This window comes from Ambystoma mexicanum, chromosome 3q, assembly GCF_040938575.1.
Source record: "Ambystoma mexicanum isolate Mex_15411 chromosome 3q, UKY_AmexF1_1, whole genome shotgun sequence".
Lineage (NCBI taxonomy): Eukaryota > Metazoa > Chordata > Amphibia > Caudata > Ambystomatidae > Ambystoma > Ambystoma mexicanum.
Genome location: NC_090926.1, coordinates 489,185,806 through 489,204,111, shown reverse-complemented (window position 1 = coordinate 489,204,111; position 18,306 = coordinate 489,185,806). Strand labels below are relative to the sequence as shown.

The window sequence follows — 18,306 nt, the reverse complement described above, 5'->3', positions numbered from 1 at the left end:
GCCTTGGGAGCCGTGTTGAAACAGGCTCAGGCACATGGACCAGAACATCCTGTGGCCTATCTTTCTAAAACCTTCTCTCCCTCTGAAATCAACTACACGGTTTTAGAAAAGGAACTGCTGGCCATAAAACGAGCATTTCAGGAATGGAGACATCTCCTTTTGGGTTCCCAACACCCTATCGAAGTACGCACGGATCATCAAAATCTTAAAAGCCTCCAATACGCAGAAACACGTAACAGTCGGCAAGCTAGATGGGCACATTTCTTTTCTCCCTACAACATAACATTCACAATCATCCCTGGTAATACCAATCTACAAGCCGATGCATTATCACGCAGAGATCCAACCTGCAAACTTGGTTTTCAGACCGAAAAGACTGTTTCCTCGGGCTACAATTATCGCTGTAGTCCAAGATTTCCTTCACTCAATTGCATCCCAAACTTGTCTCGTCAAGGATTCTATCAGTCTTCAAACGGAAAAGTGGGGTCTCTCCTTTGAAGACGGATGCTTTTATCAGGGCCATCGAGTCTATGGGCCTCATTCCGAGTATGGCGGTAAGGGATAGCGGCCACCGCTAACGAGAGCGGTGGCGGTAATCCCTTACCGCCATACTCCGAGTTCCCTTTGCGCCATGGAGGTTTTAACACCTGCTTTTAGCAGGTGTTAAAATCCATGGCGCTAAGGGACCTTGATGTTAATTACGCCACCGTAATTTACGGTGGCGTAATTAACGCCTTCCCCACTCCCATTATGCCCTATGGGGCAAGAATGGGAATGGGGAAGGGTAAATGGGGATTGGGGAATTACTGCCCCGCCAACCTTGGAATGGGGCGGTAATTCCGCCATCCACCAAGGCGCTGCCGGTCCGGGTACGGCGTCAACCAAGGCGTTAATAGCGCCATTGGTTAGCACCGTACTCGGAATGAGGCCCTATGTCCCTACTCTCCAACTCCGTACCAAAGTGATGCATATGTGTCATGATTCTGTCATGGCCAGACATCGCGGTATAGCCAGTACTCAGGAGCTTGTATTAAGGCATTTTTGGTGGGGAACCCTGAGAAAGGATGTGAAAGACTATGTTTCATCGTGCATGGTCTGCCTCCAAGCCAAAACCCCTCGCAGCAAACCTTTCGGGAAGTTGGCACTGGTACAGATACCTACCCGTCCCTGGCAACTGATTTCCACAGATTTCATTGTCAACTTACCTGCTTCAAAAGGTTGTACCACCATTATGGTAAGAGTCGATTATTTTACCAAATTGGCGCACTTTCTGGCTTTGCCCTCTATACTGACAGCCCCACAAATGGCCAGACACTTCATCAATTCCATATTTTCTCAGCACGGTCTACCGGACAGTATAGTGTCCGATCGAGGTTCGCAGTACATCTCCCAATACTGGAAGCAGGTCTGTTCCGCGTTGGGAATTAAAAGAGCCTTAAGTTCGGGTTACCACCCTCAAACTAACAGACAGACCAAACGCTTGAATCAGACTCTGGAAACTTACCTACGTTGCTTTGCGTCTGCGGCTCAAGATAACTGGATGGAACTGTTACCCTTGGCAGAGTTTGCCTACAACAACGCTCCTCATGCATCCATTAGGACAAGTCCATTCCATTGTACCTATGGATACAATCCCTCCTGTTCTCCTTCCTCCCTTCTCAAAGCCTCGTCATTTCCAGATGCCGACGCCCTTATGGGCGACATCCAACAGGGACACCTTCTGGCCAGGACTGCTTTGTTGGAAGCTCAGGAAAGCTCCAAACGCTTTGCGGATTTGCATCGTTCACCATCTCCCGAGATTTCTCCGGGAGATTTGGTTTGGCTCTCAGCAAGATTCCTTCCCATACACTTGATTTCGTCTAAATTGTCTCCTAAATTCTTTGGACCTTTCACAGTTTTGAGGTCGAAAGGGCTCTCTAACCTTTGAATTACAGCTTCCACCATCATGGTCTCGAATCCACCCAGTATTCCATGTATCCCAACTAACGCTCCATGTTCCAGATCGATTCGGCCGTTCTAAGGTCTGTCCTCCACCTGTGTCAACTGATGATGGTCCCGAATTCGAAGTCTCCGGTATTTGTGATTCTCGTTATCATCATGGTCGGCTTCAATATCTGATCCACTGGAAGGGGTACACTGTAGCGGACCGTTCGTGGGAACCAGCCTCTGCTGTCCACGCACCTTTGCTTGTTCGCCGCTTTCATAGGTTTCACCCCGACAAACCCGGTGGGGTGGCCCTTAAAGGGGGGCATACTGTCATGTCTCGCTGGCGCCGCGACTCCCTTTGGCGGCGCTGGAGATTGCGGACTAAGTCTTTATTTCCCTCTCCCAGCATGGCTCCTGTTACTATGGGTAGCGGTGCAGTGTTTCTGTGTTCAGTCATACGTCCTCCGACGTCACCACGCTGTTTCAGGGATCCCGGATATGGTGCAGCGGAACCACAGCTCAGCGCGTCGCTTCTCTCCCCAGACGCTCCGTAAGTTCGCAGCTAGGGTGCATGTTACCTACGTCCTCGCCTTTAACTTACCTTCTCTCTCTACCTACCTACAGACTTGTGTCCTTATCCAGCCTCCCACTTCCGACATCCGAGACTCCTCAAGACTCTTCATTAGTCAATCCCTTCCAACACGCTGGGTACTGCTCTTTTTCACTTCTGTCTGATTTTTCCGAATGACTATCCTTCAGCTCATACCCTGTTTGTTTAAGTAGAGTACAGAAGCAGTCAGAGTCCCGCGAATAGAATCATTCCTGCGTTCAAGAGCGGCATACCGAGGACGACTGGATCTATCCTGCTACATCTTCGTTCCTGCAGGGTTTTCTCCACCAGGAGGGTTTCCCTGGGATCCCTCACACAACCCTTTTTTCCCTTTCTAGGAGAGGGGAGGTGTCAGAGTCCTTAGGGGGCTCCCCAAGTGCCTCGTTGATTGCTGCACCATCAGGTTAGTGATTGGAATTCTTACACTTAGCCACAGCTGGAGCTGTAACAGTCCTCATAGGAATTGCCTCAGGATACCTAGTAGCATGGTCTACTACAACAAGTATAAACCTGTTGCCTGAGGAGGTTGGAGGATCAAGGGGACCAACAATGTCAATCCCTACTCTCTCAAACGGGACTCCCACAACTGGGAGAGGCACTAAAGGTGCCACATTCTTGGAGCCAACCTTACCAGAGGTCTGGCAGGTGTGGCAGCTCCTACAGTGTTTTTCTACTTCAGCCCCCATCTTTGGCCAATAGAAGTAGAGAGAGAGCCTTTCCTTAGTCTTCTTGAAACTCAAGTGACCAGCCAAAGGAATCTCGTGGGCTAACTGCAAGAACTGTGGTCTGTTCTCTTGGGGTACTCCAAGCCGCTTGCAGTCTCCAGGTGCAGACTCGGTCGGTTCACTGTAGAAGAGGCCATCTTCCCAGTGCAACCTGTATTTCCCAGGCTCTTGCCCTTCAGCCTGAGCTTCTGCCTGGTGGCGAAGACCTTCCAGAGTTGGACATTCTCTCTGTCCCTTACTGAAGTCTGCCCTGCTGGGTCCACCTTCTGCCAGTAAAGACTGCAGCTCAGGATGGTCAACAGGATTCAGATCTCCAATGAGTTCCTGGCCTTCCATTAGCTCTTCGTCAGAGTCTAATTCTACCAAACAGGGTTGTACCTCCCTCTCAGCCTCGGCTGGAGGTGGAGTTACGGGTGTAACTTTGGACAACCGCGGGGAAGTCCTTGTTGGCTGCACTAAAATGCTGGCTGCTGGTTTCGGGGTAGAAGTCTTAGGTTTCCCTTTCGCTTCTGATTTCTTCGAGACAGCTGCCGACAATTCCAGTGGAGCAGGAGTGATTTCTTTCTTCATCATCTCCTGGAGAGTACCGCGCATGGTCCTCTCTCTTGCGGGTCTGGTTAGCTCCTGTAACCGTTTACTAGGAGGTCTGGGAGTATGCGATACAACTCCGAGAGTTTTCAAATCGTTACCCAACAGTACGCGTCCTGATATCTCACTCTGTATGCTGACAGGTATCTTCACAGTCATGTCGTTACACTGGATGAGAACTGGTAATTGGGGAAGCATCTGCACAGGCCCTCCAGCTAACTTGGTGAGGCGTTTGGGTGCCTTAGCAACATCCTCAGCCTGAAAAAACGATTTATCCACCACAGTTATGCTGGCCCCAGTGTCCCTAATGGCAGGAGTCTCCTGACCATTCACCTGGACACTGTCCTTATAATACTCTTTAGTATTATTGGGGATAGAATTATAGACATCTAAATTCTGTTGTTCCCACAACCCCAGAGATACTAAAGAAACGCTGGCTGAGACTCCAATGGGTTCATCAGCTAGCAGTAGAAAGTTTCCACTTGCCATTTGGACTTCCTCCTATGGAGCGAAGGCTAAGGAGACAAGCTGGACCCCTGAAGGTTTACCCTTACATCTGGGATCTCCTTTCACGTGGTCAGTTGAGCCACAAACAAAGCATTTACCGAATGCTTTCTGGAATGGCGGCTTGTTCTGCCCTCCTTCCGGTTTGGCACCAGAAGACACACTATTCTGCTGTGGTTTTCCATGTGGCTTACCCTTCTGGTTTTGCTTGGGGCCCTCTTTGGAATTTGAGTTATTCAAATTCTCTTTTGAGTCTTTTTTAGGCTGTTTTCCCTCATCCTTTTTCTGAGTTGCCCCAGAATCCTTATGAGTAGCCCTGTTGGCAACCCATAAGTCAGCAGCCTTAGCTAGCTTCCGGGAATCCAATTCCTTTGAATCAGCCAAGTGCTGTCTGAGCTCAGGAGAACAGGCATCATAAATCGACCCCAACATAAAAAGATTCTTCATACCCTCATAAGTGTTCACTTTGTAACCCTTAATCCATCCCTCTAAATTTTTCAACCCTTCACTCACTCAGGTAGCCCAAGGGGTACCATCATGCTTTTTGAGGGTTCTAAACCTCTTAAGATACTGGGAAGGGGTCTTCCCATATCTAGCTATCAAAGCTAGTTTCACACTTTTGTACTCTTTCCTATCCTCCTCCCCCAACTCCATTACCACATCAGTTGCAACAGGGGGGAGCCTAGAGAACAACCAGGTAAGCAACTCGTTACCTGTGATGTTCGGGAACCCATGATTGTACTCAAACAAACTCAGCCAATCCAATACATCCAACTTCGGTTCATACATACCAATTAATTCCTTCGGCATCCGGGGTCTTTTGGGACTGGAGCTTCTAGAAGAGCCAGAGACAGAAGCAGTTTCGACAGACAACGTTTTCATTTCTAACTCATGCTTGAGCTCCATTTCTCGGAGCCTAAGAATTTGTTGCATTTCTTGGTGTTTCTGTTCGGTTTGAGCAGTAATCCTTCTGAATTCCAAGTCTATTTTCATTTTTTCTAGTTCGAGGACTTGAGGACTTAGTGTGGGACCTGTTATAGGCCCAGTAGGTACAGCTGGTAAGGCAGACAGAGGGGCAGGGGAGACAGTTTCGTTAGCCTCTCTCTCCTCTTCATCCTCTTCATCACTATCGTCAGAATTACGATTTAGATCATCACCATCACTGTTATCTACATCTGCTGGAGAAGTTGGTTCCTCTGAACCAGTACCCAGACTTTGGTTTTCCAGCAATCTCGCTATCAGTTCTAACTTCTTGCCTCTTACAGAAAGATTCTCTTGCCTACAGAGAGCTCGTAAACTCTCAGTATTTTCACCTGACAAGGATTCTTGACTGTAAACTTCCATAGTAGACAAGTTTTAGAAAGTTGCTTTTTAGTGCTAAGCTTTGTGGTTAGTTATCCTAAAGTGTCGAAAAGCACTCTAAACTGTATACTCGATACAAATCCCACCGCTGTACACCAGTGTTAGGCGGAAACCTGTACAGTTCTCTCTGGGACCACTGCAATAGATTTAGGACTACAGGTGTTCGGCAGTAAACCCACTTGGTAGCAGTCTGTACCACACAGATTCACTTGGTAGCTGTGGCTGAGCAGTCAGACTTCTCTCAAGAATAGTTAGGCAGTATGTGGAGTATACAAGATAGGGCAATTTACACAGTAGAACAAGCAAACACGGAACAAGGCTTCGGTGTAAAGATATAAAGGTATTTATTTATAACAACACATCTATGGAAAACACTCTGGCACTAATACCGCAAACAACTTCAATCACAATTACTATACGAAGAAAAAAGATCAATCCCCCTAACAATAGTTCAACAAGTCTATTTTTACCGGCATCACTTATTTGCAGACAGAGGTATATGCTTTAACCTAGATGGCACTCTAGTATTCGTTAGGACGGGAGAGAAAAATAAGGCAGGTTATGAAATCAACTCGGCACCAATACTTTACGGACAAATGCAAGGCAAGTAAGGCAGGGTCTACTGCAGATCACAAAGTTCAGAGGCCAGGCCCACTCGGAGAGAGGCACAGCGATATGTCCCAAAAAGTGTCTCAGTGGAAATGCGCTCCGAGTCTTTATCGCAAATTGTTATGGAAAGGTTGGACCAGTTCAGAACAGAAAGTTAAAGAACGCTTGGAGGTGACCCAATGGAAAGGCGAGGATTAAGACACCTCACTCTATCCGGCAGAAAGGGAAGCCAGGCGGACACGGTACCTTGTTTGTGGAGAGACAGCTCCGGCGGGGGCAGTTGTTCCTGGTGGTGGATGCACGTCGGGTCTTTGCCAAGAGAAGAGATGATGTCGTCGTCGAAGAAAAGTGGAAGATTGTTGCACCACCAGGGAAGAGACCAGCCGCGGAGTGCTCCGTCACAAGGCACCACCTTTTGGTTGCGTTACAGGGGTAGTGGCTATCCGGTTGCCGAGGTGCTCTGCACGGGCAATTCGACCACTGCGTCCTGGAGCGAAGAAAAAGCAAAGGTGACTGGTTGTTCCCACCAGTCAGGGGAAGAGACTCTCCGGCAGGGAGATCTCCTCTGTCGTCGGGAGGTGGTGAGTCGGTTCAGCAGGGCTCCACCGGAGGTGTCGTAGTTGCAGGTCGGCTCAGCTTTACCCTCGTCGGATTCTTAGGTCCTGTGGCGACTCCTGAAGATCTAGTCCCAAAAGCCCTGCTTTTATGCAGAAAACCCCCATTCATTCAACCTAGCTGTCACTCAAAACATGATAAGTGGTGAGCGGGGTGGCTCACCACTTGGGCCAATCACACCAGAGTGTGACCGGAGTTGGCAAGGCAACTCAGTCCAGGGTGCCTAAACCCCCTGCCACACCCCTGTGGTAACCCAGACAGAATGGCACCACTTTGGAGGGTCTCTGTACAGAAGCCCGCCAAAAGTGGAACAAAGGGCTCAACCTTTGGTTTAGGGGTCACAGAGACTAGCACAGACGCCATTTTAAAAACCGAGTTCTGGCAGAAAATACCATCCGATAGACTTATTTAAGATAAGTAAACCGGTGGTATGTTAGAGATTAACGAGAAAAAGTATTAATCTCCAACAATGGGAAGAATCCCATAGGGTTATATTCGGGGTCGAATATAACAAGTAGTTTCCACTGCCACCAGCCAAAACTCGACGAGGGGGGACGGGACAGTGCCCCCTCGAATAACAGACCCAGGAGTAATCGAATTACCCCTATTAGTACGTCCACAATAGGATGGTTTGTACTAGTTCTGTTAGTAAATTTAGGTCTAGTAAAGCCAATGGTGACTTTACATGCCCGGGGAGACAGTAGTCAGTCCCCGGGTATGGAGTCTATGATGGAGGTCCGCTAGGACGCTTCAGTGCCACGGCACGGAGGGTGCGGTGTAACACACATAGAAAAACATATGGGACCCTATGGAGTAAAAGACCCCATAGCCCATAGAACACATTGACATTCAAGGAATTACACACATTCATGTCCAAGAGTGGGAGAAAAAGAGTCTCACTCTTGGCAGGATGGAAAAAAAACAAACTCCAGAAATCCAGCAAAGCTACTGGGGGGCTCACTAGGTTAGGAAATTCAGCCTAAACAGAGAATTCTCCCTAACACCCTGCCACAGCGGATGTTGCTGCGCAGGGTCCATTAGAGGGCACCCAGCTGCCACTGACGCAAGTCAGGCCTTTGGTCGTCCCTCCACCTGCCACTCCCTTGGCTCAATCCACCGGTGCCACTGGCCATACTGATCAGGGTGGCATGTGCCAGCCAGGGTCTGCGCCACAATCCAAGAGGAGGAAGGTTGCACCTGCAGCACAGGCTGGGACCCCACACACAGCCACAACCTCCTGCATGTCGAGAAAGAAGCCTTTCTACAACCAGGAACTGGACTTCCTCGTGGTCTACGTGCGGGACCACAGCCGTGACATGCTAGTGGGGCCTAATTGTCAGACTACGGCTGCCCACCGTGATACCCACTGGAAGCAAGTTGTGGAACATGTGAGTGCATTCGGCCATGAGGTGCGCACGGCGTAAGAGTGCAAAAAGCGTTGGAATGACCTCAAACGGAGCGCTAAGGCTAAGCGTGCCTCAAATTACAACTTGACTCTGGTGACTGGCAGTGGGCCTGCACCTGAGGAGGAAGACCTCACTCCGCACGAGTCACTCATTGCGGAGTTCATACCACCTGAATCGGTCGAAGGAGTGGGAGAGATGCTGGAGTTTGATGCCCAGTCCAGTGAGTGTTGCTGCGTGTTTGTTGAGGACATGTGTGTTTTACTTGTGTGATGTGTTGTGCATGACTGCCACTGCATGTCATGTGTTCATGGTCCTGATGTGCAAGTAATGCAATGCTTCACTGATGCATGGCTGCTCTGCAGGATGGTGGACATGTGGAGCAGACAGGGACTGTCCGCATCACCACTATTTCACCCTACTCACATGCTGGTCACCAGGATGCCCCTCCGGTCCATGTTCCAGCTCACTGGCCCTTCTGCATGTAGCCTGGGGGGACCTTCCTCTCAGCCCTGGGACTATGTCATAGCATGACTGACGTGCATGTGTCCTCTGCCTGCATGCGGGTACTCCACATAGGCATGCTCCTTTGCCCGTCCACCCCCCCTCTGCACCCCGATTTCACCTTTGCACTGGTCTGCATCAATTTTGCCGTTAAGTACTTGCCTGTTCATGCGTCCTGTCTACATGCTAACTTCCACCAGCCAACCTGCCAGACATATGCTGTGTGGTACATCCTTTGTACTTGATGCAGGGTGTCTCACTTGGACTGTGCAGATGTCAGATGCTCCGCAGGGACATGTGTGGTCATTCATGCTCCATGTGCATTTCATGTAATCAAAAAAAATAGGCGTCCCCAACACCATGAACCCAGGGGAGAACCAAAGTAAGACAAACCCACCAAGGGGGAAAAAAGGAAGTTCATGGGAATAGAGCCATAGAATCAATCAATGGAATATACTGCCCACTGTGAGGGAGCTAAATAAGGGGACAGATCAGGTCAAGGAACATAGAGATATATTCAATCAATCTTTAATAAACACATATTCAATTACCGTCCAGTTAAAAACAGCATAAAAACACATAATTGATGCTAAGCATATCCAGTTAAAATGCATATTATTTTACTGAACATCCTAGGATGTAAGCATAAGTGCATTGTGCCTAGCTTAATTCAAAAGTACATAACTTCCGTGGACAGTAAAGATCCTCAATTGAACCCCCAACTGTATTTAACCAGGGGGATGTATTATAACCAATCTCTATATATATATAAGAGTTAGTTAGTGAGGCTTAAGGAGTTATGTAAGGCACTAAAGTCACGCAGATCAACAATAATCAATATTGTCTGCGAGATGAAAAGGGTTATGCCTTAGTCCAGCCCACCATTTCTTTATAGAGAACAAGCAGCTAACCTGTGCTTGTCCCCAATCTGACCAAAATAGTCACCATTTCTTTATAGAGAACAAACAGCTAACCTGTGCTTGTCCCCAATCTGACCAAAATAGTCAACAACCGGTACCTAGTGCAGCTCCCAAACGTATCGTGGGCTGTACTGGTATCTGAACATAGGTAGTTTCGACGATAAAAATAACAATGTCTAAGCTGTCTGTCTCTCGCCGTAGCAGGAGAGAGAAGGCTTGACAATCGTCTTCCTCAGGACAGGGCAGATTAGGTGATAAATTCTAAAATCTAAACATCCAAATACTCTGCATTTAAATAGTCAAGAGCCATCTGGGGCCACCTAGTACAAACAATGTCTTTCTAGGGCCACATAGTACAAACAGTGTCTTTTGAATTTATTCCATATATCCAATCTTCTTCAAATAGTTCTTCCTTAATTCACCCAGATGTTCAATATATTCCCTCTTGTTGATATTCGGAAGTAAGGGTTACATTGAAGGTGGATATATAAAAGACCAGAGGAGGGAAAAGAAAAAAAGGAAAAGAACAAATGTAAGGTAACACATAAATCAAAAATATGTATACAAAAATTTTTTTTTTATTGAAACATTCCTTGAACCGATCTAACAACCCCACATGTAGCATCCTCCACGCAGTTAAAAATCCTAGGTTCCTTAGTAATAATCCAGGATAAGCCCCATAAACTGTACGTAAATCAGACAAGGGGAACCCAATTGAATTAGTAAAAAGTGACAGAGGGGCTTATAGTCCCTATGTCAAAGCCGTGAATATACTAAAGAGATTATGTAATCCAACATGGCATAGCAGGGAGAGGGAAACCAGAGTCAATATGAGAATCCACTACCATCCCGGTGGCAATAAAGCTAAAATGCAGAGTGAGGGACCTCCCGGCAGTCCCATACATAGATAAATACCATTTCCATACCTTTAAAGGGAAAAATTTCCATTAGGTGTATTCGAAAAATAGCCATCAGGGTAGAGAGAACAAATATTATTATTTCTCTTGATGATACTCCCCTGGAATCTTGTCCAGGTGCACAGTAGTTCAGGCTAAGTGGGGAAAATATCCCATCAACCGGTAATCCTGTGCAGATCCGATCCTGCATAGAAAAGAGGAAAAGAAATAAACAAGGAAAAATAGGAAGGGGTTATGAAAAGGAGCCATGAGAGAATCACATGCGCTCAAACATATCATTCCTTCCTAAAAATGGGCCCTCAGTCTCAACGGCAATAATAATAGACATAATAGATACAATAGGTACAATGCTGGAAGAGCCTCTAAATCTCATTCTCCTCAGGTAGTACAAATCTACTCTAGGAGATTTTCCTGGAAGCCGGCTACTCCACTCAAGCAATATGTCTCCTATAGTTCCAGAGGCCACTATATAGCGGGAAAGCCAGGAGACAAGGAAAGAGAAAGAAAAATGGAAAGGAAAAAGAAAGGGCACCCACAATGGAATCTGGCCCCCTCCCTTTCCTCCTCCTACACTAGTAAACACTAGGGAACAGGCCACGGAATCCGATAAAGTCGGCAAATAAGCAGTGACAGGAAAAAAGGTACAAAACAAAACAAAAACGATCTTACCGCGTCGGCATATAAGACGTAGTACGGGCGGTCGCAAAGCTGTTGCCGTTATGGAGCCAAATTCCTCAGGCTAACGCCGGTTCCGTGTGCAGAATGGCCGCCGTAACGAAGCGCAGCTCAGAACAGCTGCTCACACTGATTCCGTGTGCAGGATGGCCGCCGTAGCGAAGCGCAGCTCAAAATAGCTGCTTCAGCTAATTCCGTGTGCAGGATGGCCGCCGTAACGAAACGCAGCTCAAAGCAGCTGCTTCCGAATTCAAGGAGGACACTTGGCTAAATGAAATAACGCCTCATCGTGCCACGTGACTGACGCAAATTGTCATGTGACTTAGTTTCCTTAGTCTAGTGAATTTTAAAGGGGCAGAGCGCATATTTAAGCCACCTAATAGCAGGGACCTCAATTGTCATACCGATATTGCAGCGAGGCCCCCAGATCACCGGAAACAATGCCGGGAAGCAAAAGGAACAAGAGAAAGTAAGTAGCAAACAGAAAAAGGGAAAGGCAAGCGATAGTAAGGCTAAAATGATCTCTCTAATTTGGCATATAGACCACCACAAAAAGTCATGCAACAGTGCTTCATTAGTTAATCCCCTCCACAGGGGCAACACACACAAAAGTAATGATATGAAGCATGAACCTTCAATAGCGTGCCATTATTAGAAAAAAGCCATCAAATGACCAGCCATGGTGCTGTAACAAAAAAAGATGGTAGAGAAACAGTTGATAAAACTCTCTAAATTGTTACAGCATCACTGTCTGATGCGTGTAATGATATATGCCCATCAATGGCTACCCCAATATTGAACGGTGGAAGACCATCCTATAAGTACAGATGAAGACAGTACAAAAAGAGGGGAAGAGGTTGTTTATAATTGGTGGTGAACAAATGAACCATAGTACTCAAGTCACACACTGGAGCCATTCCTACTGATGGTTAAGTCCACTGTGGTAGCTGTCGGTCTGATACATCCACCACTGTTCCCTCTGTGCCAATCTTGTAGCAGTATTGAGACGATCAGTACCCACAACTCGTTCCAATGCCCACCACTTGAAATCATTAAAGTTGTGATTCAATTCTAAGAAGTGAGCCACTAGTGGAGCATTGTGGGTGTTCGTCCGAATTCTTGATTTATGCTCCGAAATTCTCGTTTTAACCGGTCTTGCTGTCTTACCTATGTAAGATTTATTACAAGGGCAGACTATAACATAGATCACACTAGAAGAGTTGCATGTCGTATGTTGTTTAAGGGACCAGACTTTATCATTAAGGCATATTTTAGAACATGCTGTAGTAGACTTACAAGCATTGCAAAACCCACACGGGAAATGTCCCATAATGGGTTGAAAACCCCATTGTGTAGTTAATGTGGGTTGTCGAGAGATAGGTTTAACTCGATCTGCCTGTGACAGCCAGTTTTTAAGGTTTTTTCCTTTTTTGAAGGCAAACAAAGGTCGTCCCAATTCTGGATTATTAAGTTGTAGAAGGTGCCAATGTTTATAAATCATTTTTTTGATCTCCTTATGATACGAATTAAAAGTAGTTACGCAGACAATACGTTGATTAGTAATATCTGGCTTATTCTGTTTGGTAAGTAGTATATCTCGATGTTGATATCTAGCTCTCTTGCAAACCTGTCTGAGTAAATGATCCGGATATCCTCTAGCTTTTAATCTGGTAGTGATGATATCAGCCTGAGTAGAATAATCACTTACTTTGGTACAGTTTCGTCTTGCTCTCAGAAATTGCCCATAGGGGATACTTTCTCTGAGTGCTTTCGGATGAAAGCTATCAAACCGCAAAATAGAATTGCGATCTGTAGCTTTACGGAATAAGTCCACAAAAATGTGCTCACCATCAGTATTGACTGTTAAGTCCAGAAAGGGAAGCGAGATGTTGCTAGAGGTCATAGTAAATTTAAGATGTGGATTAAGAGAATTAATCCAGGGGAGAAAGGTGGTATGGTCCCCTTTAGTAGTATCCCAAATCATGATAATATTGTCTATATATCTTTTATATAGACGTATAGCTGTAAAAAATGGGTTGGACTCATGTAAAATGAGCGATTTCTCGAATTGCCACATGTAGAGGATAGCATAGTTGGGGGCAAAAGATGCCCCCATTGCTGTACCCTTCACCTGTACATAATAGGAATTCTTGAATCTAAAATAATTTTTGGTAAGTGCCAATTCCAACAGCTGGATCAAAAATTCACTTGGTATATGTTGAGATTCAGTGCGGGTATCCAAAAATTGTTTGATAACAGTTAGAGATTCATCTTGTGGTATATTAGAGTACAGTGACTCTACATCTAGAGTAATTATCATTTCATGTTCTGGATTGAAAGGTACATTTTCAAGATGTTTAATGGCATCTGTAGTATCTGCTACATAAGTCGCAGTATGGGATGCCAAGGGTTTCAAAAAATAGTCGAGAAATTGTCCCAATGGTTCTAGTATGGAGCTATGCAGTGAAACTATAGGGCGCCCAGGGGGATTAAAGGGGTCTTTATGTATTTTAGGTAGTATGTAGAATAGAGGGACTCTAGTTCCCTTGTCTGTAAGAAATAAAAATTCCTTTTCGCTAATAATTCCATGCATGCCCCTATGTGTCCTTGACTGGATGATCATTGTAGTACGTGTCCAGGGTGACCTACATTACATGGCATTTCATCAGCCTTCCCATGGCCACTGTGGCTCAGTCCTGCATCGCACACATGTTTAGGGTGTGACAGTCTGTGTGGGTCACAGGCCTTAGCCTGTTTCATGCCCAATGACTCTGTCCAACTGGTGTAGTGTCTTCTTCACACATGGTTTCATCATGTGTCCTGCTTACTGTCCCATCATCATCTGCTGTGTTGTCACTTGACTCACATGATGCAATTGATGCTAGTCAACACTGTCTGTCAATACACAGGTCTATGGTCATCGTTTTGATACCATGCAAGGCATCCCTGCATTTGCACTTGAGGGAGGGCTGGTTTGCTTGTAGCCATGCTACCCATTGCATGCACATTGCATGTGATGCTTGAAGTTGACCTTGCACTGCCTTCACATTTTCTGATACACATCATGAAGTACTTGCACATGTAGATAGTGAGTAATGTAAAAATTTGCTGCACTGCATCAACCCACTTCTGAGCGATATAACACCCTTCCACATGCCTAATCACAGAAGCAATGTCAAGTTGACCCAGCATGCATGGCAGGTTCTCTTTTGTGTGTGACATGTTTGCTTGATGTGTTTGGTGTCTTTGTGATGTCTATGTGTGTGTGTGTTGTGTGCTTCTAACATGTGTAGTGACCTTTGTTCTCTCTACTTTTCAGATGATGACGCAATGGAGCCAGAGGATGGTGTTGTCATGCCAGGCACAGGGTTGTTATCACTACAGCAACCCGGCACAAGTGGGGGTCGTGGGGTGGTAGGCCACGAAAACCCACATGTGCTACAGTCCATCTTGTCTTTGGCTGGCAATGAGTCCAGCCCTGATGACCACTCTGACATCCATGTCGAGTTGGATGTGAATCAGGTCCATATGTCAGGGGTGAGTGATTTTGATGTGGGCACTCCTCTGTCCGCGACACCTGCACTAAGGGGACAGACAGTGTTGGAACCTCTGCCTGTGGTGGATGGGGACGCAGGGTCACCCTCCACACCAGTCACTAATGTGCCTGGGCCATCACGTAGAAAGGGGCATGTAGTCAACACAATGAGGACACCCGATCCTTGGGTCCTGCAGGTGTCAATACTGAGTGGGAGCAAGACATGACTGACATGACTGACAATGCTGAATGCCAGGGGGCAGCAATGGAGAACATCGCTGTGAGCATGGAGCGTGTGGCCCGATCCGTGCTTCCCCCTGCTAGACAGGTGCTTCTCCTGCAGCGGGCGGCACGGTCCACGGCCTGTTCGCTCAGGCTGGGCATGGCTGCCTCAGACAGGGCACGCCAGACTGAAATGTTGTCTCTGCATCAAGCAATTGCTGATCATGCAGAGGCACACATGGAGGCCCTGAGGGCTGAGTATGAGTCCCTCAGATCCACTGTGGGTGTCCTCTTGATGTCCCAGAGGGCGCGGTCAGAGGAGATTTTTGAGCAGCTTGAGCGTACCATCTCGGCTGAGTGTAACACTCACCTGGCTCCCACGGAGGCGCTGGTCTGGTCTGGGTTGCTGTGGCCTCTTCAAGAGTGATGCGCAGAATTCGGACCTACGATTGAACAGGACCCCCAAATCTTGCTTGTCTGGCCCGTAGGAATATCCTTCTGCAGATGAGAAAGGGGATTAACTGTCTGCTGAATAATGTGCTTGCTCCCCCCTTTCCCCCTTCGTTCTCCTCTGACTTCCTCCAAAACCCCCGGTTTAAGCTCACCTTATGGTTTGGAAGGATGAACTCTCCATCCTGCTTCTGATGCAGGGGCGCGCGTTCGTCCAGTTACTTCACTGGTTTTCAGAATGGCGCTGACAAATCCACTTGACTTTACTGAGCGATACGCCGTAAGTATGAAGATGCAAAAGTTCAAGTGTGAGCCTCCTTTTATGTTGTCTTTTTCTGTCCTTTATTTCAGGTGCAGAACAAAGGCGATGCGTTGAGGGGTTAAATTGCCGGGGTAAAATCAGGTGAGTCAGTGATGAGGGCGACCCCTCTAAATGTCTTTATAATTCTCCAGTAATGTCTTTTGTCCTTCCCCATAGGGGCCGCTGTGCGGTACCTGCCAGAGATGTGGTGCCGACCCGAAATGTGGAATGGCTCACCAAGAATAGCCGGTAAGTAATATGGCTGAAAATCCGGCTTTCCTCTTGTGTTCCCTGGCTCACCTTTTGTCTCTTCTTCTCTCCCTTAGGTGCGGTGCAGAGATGTGGCGACCGGCACGGAGAGCCGCGATGGAGCCGGGCGGCGTCTCGAGAACAGGTGAGTGAAGCGCGGCGCTGCAGCGAGCAACGCAGTGCTTTTAAATGGAAGTCTTCCTTCACGAATGCTGGCGTGAAGATTCCGGATGCAGGTAAGAAGGTTGAAATAGTTCTTGGTTTTCACCTTTCTCTTCTCTTATTCCCTTACAGGTGTTCCAGGTTCGAGGCGGGCGTGGCTGAAGTCCAGGTGCAGGAACAGACATGGTGAGCGTTCAGCTGCTGGGATGCAGAACAACGCGAAGCACGTGTGGCTGTCCGGGTGTGGCTTAAATAGCCTTGGAAGAAGTTCCAGGTGAGTATTCTTCCACAGCCCCACCCAAGTAACAAAATAGTTCCTTCAGAAAAATAGTCCCTCCTAAGCCTCATTTGGCTTGGTTCTTCATGCAGCATGGTCTGCATCAGGTGAGTGTGCAGCATGGTCTGCTTCAGGTAAGTGCACCAAACACTTCCCTTTATGAGCCTGGCGCCTATGGCGCCAGGACTGATGTCCAACATGAGCCTGGCGCCAACGGCGCCAGGACAGAGTCCAAAGAGTCCCTATAAAGGGCCGCTGGGCTTTTATCCGGGGGCGTGATACCTGCTCCGGGGGGTGCTGTGCCTGGCCTGGTACTCCGGGGGTAGGCATCATGACAGCACTCCCCCCCAAGGCCCCTCCCAAGGCCTTTTCCCCAGGAGGTTTCGGTTTGTTCGGGAAATTCCGATGGAACCTTTTTACTAGCCGAGGTGCATGTACGTGGTCGTTGGGTTCCCAAGATCTTTCCTGAGGCCCGTACCCCTTCCAATCAATTAGATAGAAAAGTTTTGATTTTGAGTTCTTAGAGTCCAAAATGTTCTTCACCTCGAATTCAGGCTCCCCATCTATCTGGATTGGTTCTGGTGGCTTTATTAATCTGGTTCCTGGTTGCACTGGTTTCAAAAGCGACACATGAAAGACGGGATGAATCCGCATGTTAGCTGGTAGATCAAGTTTGACTGCCACTGGGTTAATTATAGCTTTGATCGAGTAAGGACCTAAGTACCTTGGATTAAAAGCCCGAGGTCCCTTGAGTGATAAGTGTTTGGTAGCCAACCATACTTGATCCCCTATTTGGTATGGAGGCGCCTCCTTGCGATGCAGATCTGCATTCTTTTTGTATTTCTCTTTCGCATGTTGTAAGTGTGCAGTAGCATCCTTGAAGGCTTGAGTAATCGTAGAATGCAAATGGTCGACTGCAGGCATTTCGAGGCTCAAAGGTGAGTCCAGGTCTGAAGTACGAGGGTGATGTCCATATAGGGCATAAAAGGGGCTCTGACCAGTTCCAGAGTGTATCGAGTTATTGTATGCATATTCAGCCACCCATAAAATGTCCTTCCAATTACCCTCCGATTGGTGCAACATACATCGTAGATATTGTTCAAGGGTCTGGTTCGTTCTCTCCGTCTGACCATCGGTCTGTGGGTGGTGACTGGTTGAGAGTCTTACGTCGATTTGTGCCAGTTGACAACACTTTTTCCAAAAACGAGAAATGAACTGGCTTCCCCGATCAGAGATTAGTATGGACGGGAATCCATGCAGACGGATGACATTTTCGAGGAATTCCTTGGCAAGAACAAAAGCTGAAGGTACTCCTTTCAACGGAATAAAATGGGCCATCTTGGAAAATAAATCCACCACAACCAGAATAGTATTGTATCCATTACAAGAGGGCAGGTCCGTGATAAAATCTAGTGACAAGGTGTGCCAAGGAGCTGGTGGAATGTCTAAGGGTTGAAGAAGACCGGCGGATTTTGTTTTTTGACCTTTGTTTTGGGCGCAAACGCCACAGGACATCACGAAAGATTTAATATCCTTTCGCCAGGACGGCCACCAGAATTGTCGTTTAATTTTTTCCTCTGTTTTGGCAATGCCAGGATGTCCTTCCATCAGAGTATCGTGATGACGGGAAATAACCAGTTCTTGCAATTCCTTTTCTGGCAAAAATAAACGTCCTTGGAAGTAAGGTAAGCCATCGTTGATTGAAAAGGCAGACCCCCTTTTGATCCAATCCTGCAAGGCTGAAGAGTCCAG

General features: G+C 47.2%; 1 protein-coding gene across 1 annotated transcript in view; it reads left to right on the top strand.

Moving 5' to 3' along the window:
* LOC138581883 (uncharacterized) overlaps positions 1 to 18,306 on the top strand; it is a 178,589-nt gene that overhangs the window by 34,777 nt on the left and 125,506 nt on the right. The window lies entirely within an intron of this gene.